This window comes from Macaca mulatta, chromosome 18, assembly GCF_049350105.2.
Source record: "Macaca mulatta isolate MMU2019108-1 chromosome 18, T2T-MMU8v2.0, whole genome shotgun sequence".
Lineage (NCBI taxonomy): Eukaryota > Metazoa > Chordata > Mammalia > Primates > Cercopithecidae > Macaca > Macaca mulatta.
Genome location: NC_133423.1, coordinates 48,592,527 through 48,601,826, shown reverse-complemented (window position 1 = coordinate 48,601,826; position 9,300 = coordinate 48,592,527). Strand labels below are relative to the sequence as shown.

Genomic DNA, 9,300 nt, shown 5'->3' with positions numbered 1-9,300 from the left:
GTTTTAGGTCTAGAACATAGATATGTGGATTTATTTCTGGGCTCTCTATCCTATTCCATTGGTCAGTATATCTGTTTTTATGCCATTACCATGCTGCCTTGATTACTATAGTTTTGTAATATATTTTGAAACCTAGTAGTGGGATGCCTCCACCTATGCACATTTTGGACAAGATTTCATTGGTTATTTGGGATCTTTTGTGGTTCCATGAAATTTTTAGGATTAAAATTTTCATTTTATTCCACATTCAAGGGGTACATGTGCAGAGTTCTTCCATGGGGGGGGGGGGGGGTACGTGTGCAGAGTTCATCCATGGGTATATTACCTGATGCTGAGGTTTGGACTTCTAATCATCCTAACATCCAAGCAGTGAACATAGTATCTGATAGGTAGTTTTCCAATCTTTCCCCCTTCTCTCTCTCTCCACTGTTAGAATCCTCAGTGTTTATTGCTCCCACCTTTTTGTCTGTGTGTACCCAATGTCTAGCTCCCACTCATAAGTAAAAACATGCAGTTTTTGGTTTGCTGTTTCTGTGTTAATTCACTTAAGATAATGGCCTGCAGCTGTATTCATGTTACTGCAAAGGATATGATGGTGTTCTTTTTTTTAGCTGCATAGTATTCCATGGAGTGTATTTACTACATTTTAAAAAATCCAATCCACTGTTGATGGAAACCTGGGTAGATTCCATGTCTTTGCTATTGTGAATAGTATTACTATAAAAAGTGTGCAATGCTTTATGAATTTGCATATCATCCTTGCACAGGAGCCATGCTAATCTTTTCTATATTGTTCCAATTTTAGTAGATGTGGTGCCCAAGCAAGCAAAATTTTAGGATATTTTTCCCCTATATCTATGAAGAATGACATTAGAATTTTAAGAAGGATTGCACTGAATCTCTGGATCCCTTTGGGCAGTATGGACATTTAAATATTAATTGAATCCATGAACACAGGATGTCTTTCCATTTATTAATATATTTGTGTAATCTTTAATTTATTTCCTCAATGTTTATTGTTTCTGGTATAAAGCTCTTTCACTTCCTTGGTCACATTTACTCCCAGTTGCTTATTGGTTTATTTATTTTTGACGGAATTGTAAATGGAATAGTTCCCCTAATTTTTTTCACTAGTTCAATTTTGTGGCTAAATCATCCTTTTAGCTTAATATAATCCATTGATGCTAACACAAAGTAATTGCTTATACTCCAAAATATCTAGGGTATCTTCATAGACCCTCTGCATACTGCTATGCACTCATCTATACTCAAATGTCTGGGAAATCTTGGTCAACCTTATTCCCTAACCCTAATGATCATATTGTAAAAATACATAGGCCAGGGACCTATATAAAACATAAAGGCCAGGGACCCAACTGGACAAAAGATGGTTTTTAGAGTTGCCTCAAGAACCTTTTACCTTATCTATCTTCCAGTGGTGCCTCTTCCCAGCTGCAGACTTATCTGAACACTCTCGCTTACCAAAGATGAAGCCTTGAATATGCCTTTCAGATACACAATAGCCATACTTTCCAGCTTCCCAGAACACTTCTCCAGACTAGGCCATGAACAGGCGATCATGACAGTCATGAAAGAGATTGAGAATAATTCTGGGTCTGAGATAAGGAGCACTTGGGAAATTTTTAACATTCTGATTCCTAATCATATATGTGTGTGTGTGTGTGTGTGTGTGTGTGTGTGTGTGTGTGTGTGTGTGTGTGTGTATAGAGAGAGAGAGAGAGAGAGAGATTTCCAAGGGCAGCAGCTACTCCTAGCTGAAAAGTAACCTTGGTGTATCTTAAGAATGTTAGTAACCTGAGCCATATGAAAGGGAGCATGATATATAACAAGATTCTAGCTTAGATAAATGAATGGTAAAGGCCTACATTAGAATTGCTAAGGGCACAGATATGTCTCTCTCTATATATATGTAGAGAGAGAGAGAGAGAGGGAGAGAGAGAAACATAAACAGCCATCTTAGTTATTCCTAGGACTGCCTTTGATGTGGGGAACTCATCCCACTCACAGCCTCGGTTCTGTCACTCTCCCATTTCTCCAACTGGCATGACTTTGCTGCGTCTCCAGGGTACTGTACCTACTGTAGCTCTTCTGAAAAAATGTAGGCAGATTTGTTTTCTTCTTCTCCCCCAAATCCTCACATTAATTATCAATTTTGATAAAATATTTCTTTTTCCTTTTCTTTTTGTTTTTAAGCAAAAGCATTTAAAATAAAACTTGCTAAGATGCTATGGAAAAATAAATAATAAAGGAAAACATCAAAGCGAATTGCAGTTTTCTGATTCTGTGATGACAAGTGACATAAATTGTGAGGTATTCAGACTCCTGGTTCATATTTGACTCCTGACGAGTTGGGTCCTGGTACAGCCTATCTAGAAAAATCATTCTGTAGAAATATTTTTTGGTATGTGAGACTATTTCTTTACTCCTTGCCCTAAACAAGCTCTGGGGATTGACCACATGTTACTTAAGTTATTGCTGCAATGGGCATTTTAGGGGCTTCTCTAATTTTCAGCCTCTGGTGGCAGAGATACTTTAACTGTCTCAACATCTCCCACCCCTTCCAGTTTCAGGTCTGCACCCACTGACATCATCGTATATTACTTTTATCTGGAAATCTCTAGTTCTGTGCCCTTAGAAATTCTAATGTAGGCCTTTACCATTCATTTATCTAAGCTAGAGTCTTGTTATATATCATGCTCCCTTTCATATGGCTCAGGTTACTAACATTCTTAAAATACACCAAGGTTACTTTTCAGCTAGGAGTAGCTGCTACACTTGGATAATTCCTTCAGAATTGTAGGTTAAAAGCATTATTAATATTTTCCCTTTTTGTGGCTTCTCTTGTCCATCATTAAATCTTCTCTGATGAACATATGTATAAATATTCTTTATTCTGATAAAGTTAATTTTATTAGTTTTTCCTCTGTGATTATTTTAGTGCCCTGTATTCTGCCATATTATCTTCTAGAAATTTCATCATTTTTTCTTTTTCATTTAGATTGACAATAAACCTATATTTGATATTTGTGAATGTATGAGTAGGGGTCAGTTTTATTATTTTTTCATAGGAATAGTTGATTATCCAATCATATTCATTGAAAGACTGTTCATTTTACACTTCTCTAGTGTCATGACTGTCACTGTAGGTCCATATTGTCGTGGGCCTGTTTCTAGACTCCATTCATTTGGCCTTTTGTCTATTCTTAGCTTAACTCTATGATGATCTAATTTCTATAGATTTATAAGTATTGATATCTAATATAACATGCATTCACTCAATTTTTCCTTCTTAAAGGCTTCTTCAAATCTTGTTGGCTCTTTCCATTATCACATACATTTTAGAATCAGTTCATTAAGTTATAAGACACACATACACACACATACACACACACATCTCAGAAGAAAAAGCAAATTTTCACAATTTTGATTGATACTGAATCAAATTCATAGATTGATTCAGATATAATTCACATATTTCATCCTATTACTATGATTTGTCTCCTATTTATTAAGGTTTTTGTGTCAATACTATTTTTATAGTTTTCTGTTTAGAAGTCTTGCATGTATTCTGTTAAATTTATTTTTAAGCATTTGATTTTTTTATTATAAATGACATTTAAAAGATCACACCTTCTTATTTTTCATTGCTTGAATATAAAAATACAAATTTAAAAAAAAATATTGACTTTGTAACTACCAATCTTGCTATACTAATGTGTCAGTTCTGATAACTTATCTGTAGATTCTGGTGGATTTTCTTGTGGATTATATCTTCTGCAAATAATGACTTTGTTTTGAGACAAAGTCTTGCCATGTTGCCCAGGCTGGGGTGCTGTGGCATGATCTTGGCTCACTGCAGCCTTGATCTTTTGGACTCAAGCAATCCTCCCACCTAAGTCCCTCGAGTAGCTAGGACTATAAGTGTGCATCACTATGCCTGGCTACCTTTTTTTTCTTTTTGTTGAAATGAGGTCTCCCTATATTGCCCAGGCAGGTCTCAAACTCCTTGGCTTTTATTTATGTTTTCTCATCCTGACAAAGTTATTTATTGTTTTATTTTTGTACTAAGATTTCCAGAACAATATTGAGTGAAAGCATCTGTACTGGGAATTCTTGTCATTCAACATTTTATTATTATACATGATGGTTGTTGTAAATGTTTTTTCTACTTATATTTTATCAGATTAATGTAATTTTCTTCTGAATTTAGGATGCTAGTAGCATTTTTAAAATCATTACTGTGAGATGAAATTATTTTAAAAATACTTTAGGGGTGTTCCAAGATGGCCAAATAGGAACAGCTCCAGTCTGCAGCTCTCAGTGCGATCACCGCGGAAGACGGGTGATTTCTGCATTTCCAACTGAGGTACCTCAGATGAACAAGGGTTCATCTCACTGGGACTGATTGGACAGTGGGTGCAGCCCACAGAGGGTGAGCTGAAGCAGGGTGGGGCGTCGCCTCACCCAGGAAGCACAAGGGGTCTGGGGATTTCCCTTTCCTAGCCAAGGGAAGCTGTGACAGACTACCTGGAAAAACGGAACACCCCCGCCAAAATACTGCACTTTTCCCAGGGTCTTAGCAACTGACAGACAAGGTGATTCTCTCCTGTGCCTGGCTTGGCGGGTCCCACCCCCACAGAGCCTTGTTCACTGCTAGCGCAGCAGTCTGAGATTGATCTGCCAGGCTGCAAGGTGGCATACTGGCTGGAGGAGTGGCGTCCACCATTGCTGAGGCTTGAGTAGGCAAACAAAGAGTCCAGGAAGCTTGAACTGGGCAGAGCCCACCACAGCTCAACAAGGCCTACTGCCTCTAGACTCCACCTCTGTGGGCAGGGCATAGCTGAACAAAACACAGCAGAAAACTTCTGCAGACTTAAATGTCCCTGTCTGACAGCTCTGAAGAGAGGAATGGTTCTCCCAGCATGGCGTTTGAGCTCTGAGAACCGACAGACTGCCTCCTCAAGTGCGTCCCTGACACCCCGTGTAACCTCACTGGGAGATACCTCCCAGTAGGGGGCGACAGACACCTTATATAGGCATCTGCCCCTCTGGAACAAGCTTCCAGAGGAAGGATTAGGCAGCAATATTTGCTGTTCTGCAGCCTCCACTGGTGATACCCAGGCAAACAGGGTCTGGAGTGGACTTCAGCAAACTCCAACAGACTTGCAGCTGATGGACCTGACTGTTAGAAGGAAAACTAACAAACAGAAAGGGATAGCATCAACATCAACAAAAAGGTCATCTACACCAAAACCCTATCTGTAGGTCACCACCATCAAAGACCAAAGGTAGATAAAACCACAAAGATGCAGAGAAACGAGAACAGAAAAGCTGAAAATTCTAAAAATCAGGGCACCTCTTCTCCTCCAAAGGATTGCAGCTCCTTGCCAGCAATGGAACAAAGCTGGACGGAGAGTGACTTTGACAAATTGACAGAAGTAGGCTTCAGAAGGTCAGTAATAACAAACTTCTCCGAGCTAAAGGAGGATGTTCGAACCCATCACAAGGAAGCTAAAAACCTTGAAAAAAGATTAGACAAATGGCTAACTAGAATAAACAGTGTAGAGAAGACCTTAAATGACCTGATGGAGCTGAAAACTACGGCACGAGAACTTCGTGATGCATGCACAAGCATCAGTAGCTGATTCAATCAAGTGGAAGAAAGGTATCAGTGATTGAAGATCAAACTAATGAAATAAAGTGATAAGGGAAGTTTAGAGAAAACAGAGTAAACAGAAATGAACAAAGCCTCCAAGAAATATGGGAATACATGAAAAGACCAAATCTATGTTTGATTGGTGTACCTGACAGTGATGGAGAGAATGGAACCAAATTAGAAAACACTCTTCAGGATATTATCCAGGAGAACTTCCCCAACCTAGCAAGGCAGGTGAACATTCAAATTCAGGAAATACAGAGAACACCACAAAGATTCTGCTCGAGAAGAGCAACCCCAAGACACGTAACTGTCATATTCACCAAGGTTGAAATGAAGGAAAAAATGTTAAGGGTAGCCAGAGAGAAACGTCGAGTTACCCACAAAGGGAAGCTCATCAGACTAACAGTGAATCTTTCAGCAGAAACCCTACAAGCCAGAAGAGAGTGGGTGCCAATATTCAATATTCTTAAAGAAAAGAATTTTCAACTCTGAATTTATGAAGAAACTAAGCTTATGAAGAAACTAAGCTTCATAAGTGAAGGAGAAATAAAATCCTTTACAGACAAGCAAATGCTGAGAGGTTGTGTCACTACCAGGCCTGCCTTACAAGAGTTCCTGAAGGAAACAATGAACATGGAAAGAAACGACCACTAACAGCCACTACAAAAACATGCCAGATTGTAAAGACCATCGATACTATGAAGAAACTACATCAATTAATGGGCAAAATAACTAATGAACAACATAATGATGGGATCAAATTCACACATAACAATATTAACTTTAAATGTAAATGGGCTAAGTGCCCCAATTAAAAGACACAGAATGACAAATTGGATAGAGTCAAGACCCACCAGTGTGCTGTACTCAGGAGACCCATCTCACATGCAAAAACACACAGGCTCAAAATAAAGGGATGGAGGAAAATCTGCAAAGCACATGGAAAGCAAAAACAGACAAACAAACAAAAAAGCAGGGATTGCAATCCTAGTCTCTGATAAAACAGTTTAAGCCAACAAAGATCAAAAGAGACAAAGAAGGCCATTACATAATGGTAAAGGGATCAATTCAACAAGAAGAACTAAGTATCCTAAATATATATGCACCCAATAAAGTAGCACCCAGATTCATAAAGCAAGTCCTTAGGTCCTACAAAGAGAATTAGACTCCCACACAATAATAATGGGAGACTTTAACATCCCACTGTCAATATTAGACAGAGTAACAAGATAGAAGGTTAACAAAGATATCCAGGACCTGAACTCAGCTCTGCAACAAGCAGATCTGATAGACATCTACAGAACTCTCCATCCCAAATCAACAGAATCTACATTCTTCTCAGCACCACATCACACTTGTTCTAAAATTGGAAGTAAAGCACTCCTCAACAAATGTAAAAGAACAGAAATCACAGAAATCACAACAAACTGTCTCTCAGACCACAGTGCAATCAAATTAGAATTCAAGACTAAGCAACTCACTCAAAACAGCACAAGTACATGGAAACTGAACAACTACTCCTGAATGACTACTGGGTAAATAACAAAATGAAGGCAGACATAAAGATGTTCTTTGAAACCAATGAGAGCAAAGACTCAATGTACCAGAATCTCTGGGACACATTTAAAGCAGTGTGTAGAGGGAAATTTATAGCACTAAATGCCCACAAGTGAAAACAGGAAAGATCTAAAATCGACATCCTAACACCACTATTAAAAGAACTAGAGAAGCAAGAGCAAACAAATTCAAAAGCTAGCAGAAGGCAAGAAATAACTAAGATCAGAGCAGAACTGAAAGAGATTGAGACACAAAAAACCCTTCAAAAAATCGATGAATCCAGGAGCTGGTTTTTTGAAAAGATCAACAAAATTGATAGACCGCTAGTAAGACTAACAAAGAAGAAAAGAGAGAAGAATCAAATTGACGCAATAAAAAATGAAAAAGGGGATATCACCACTGATCCCACAGAAATACAAACTACCATCAGAGAACACTGTAAACACCTCTATGCAAATAAGCTAGAAAATCTAGAAGAAATGCATAAATTCCTGTACACAAATAGGCTCCCAAGACTAAACCAGGAAGAAGGTGTATCTCTGAAGAGACCAATAACAGGCTCTGAAATTGAGACAATAATTAATAGCCTACCAACCAAAAAAAAAAAAAAATCCAAGACCAGACAAATTCACAGCTAAATTCTACCAGAGGTACAAAGAGGAGATGGTACCATTCTTTCTGAAACTATTCCAATCAATAGAAAAAGAGGGAATCCTTCCTAACTCATTTTATGAGGCCAGCATCTCCTGATACCAAAGCCTGGCAGAGACACAACAAAAAAAGAGAATTTTAGGCCAATATCCCTGCTGAACATTGATGCAAAAATCCTCAATAAAATAATGGCAAACCGAGTCCAGCAGCACATCAAAAAAAACTTATCCACCACGATCGAGTCGACTTCATCCCTGGGATGCAAGGCTGGTTCAACAAATGCAAATCAATAAACATAATCTATCTCATAAACAGAACCAACAACAAAAACCACATAATTATCTCAATAGATGCAGAAAAGCCCTTCGACAAAATTCAACCACCCTTCATGCTAAAATCTCTCAAAAAACTAGGTATTGATAGAGCGTATCTCAAAATATTAAGAGCTATTTATGACAAATCCACAGCCAATATCATACTGAATGAGCAAAAAGTGGAAGCATTCCCTTTGAAAACCAGCACAAGACAGGAATGCACTATCTCAAAACTCCTATTCAACATAATGTTGGAAGTTCTAGCCAGGGCAATCAGGCAAGAGAAGAAATAAAGGGTATTCAGTTTGGAAATGAAGAAGTCAAATTGTCCCTGTTTGCAGATGACATGATTGTATATTTAGAAAACCCCATTGTCTCAGCCCCAAATCTCCTTAAGCTGAAAAGCAACTTCAGCAGTCTCAAGATACAAAATCAATGTGCAAAAATCACAAGCATTCCTATACACTATTAACAGACAAACAGAGAGCCAAATCATGAGTGAACTCCCATTCACAATTGCTACAAAGAGAATAAAATACCTAGGAATCCAACTTATAAGGGATGTGAAGGACCTCTTCAAGGAGAACTACAAGTCACTGCTCAATGAAATAAAAGAGGACACAAACAAATGGAAGAATATTCCATGCTTATGGATAGGAAGAATCAGTATTGTGAAAATGGCCATACTGCCCAAAGTAATTTATAGATTCAATGCCATCCCCATCAAGCTACCAATGACTTTCTTCACAGAATTGGAAAAAAAAAAAAACTACATTAAAGTTCATATGGAACAAAAACTGCATTGCCAAGACAATCCTAATCAAAAAGAACAAAGCTGGTGGCATCACACTACCTGACTTCAAACTATACTACAAGGCTACAGCAACCAAAACAGCATGGTACTGTTACCGAACAGATATATAGACCAATGGAACAGAACAGAGGCCTCACAAATAATGCCACACATCTACAACCATCTGATCTTTGACAAACCTGACAAAAATAAGAAATGGGGAAGAATTCCCTATTTAGTAAATGGTGCTGGGAAAACTGGTTAGTCATATGTAGAAAGCTGAATCTGGATCCCTTCCTTACACC

General features: G+C 38.2%; 1 non-coding gene across 1 annotated transcript; it reads right to left on the bottom strand.

Annotated features, from left to right (window-relative positions):
• Window positions 1–722: 722 nt before the first annotated feature.
• Window positions 723–825, bottom strand: LOC114673943 (U6 spliceosomal RNA). Its single transcript, XR_003724781.1, has one exon. It is a non-coding gene; the product is annotated as a U6 spliceosomal RNA (small nuclear RNA).
• Window positions 826–9,300: the final 8,475 nt, after the last annotated feature.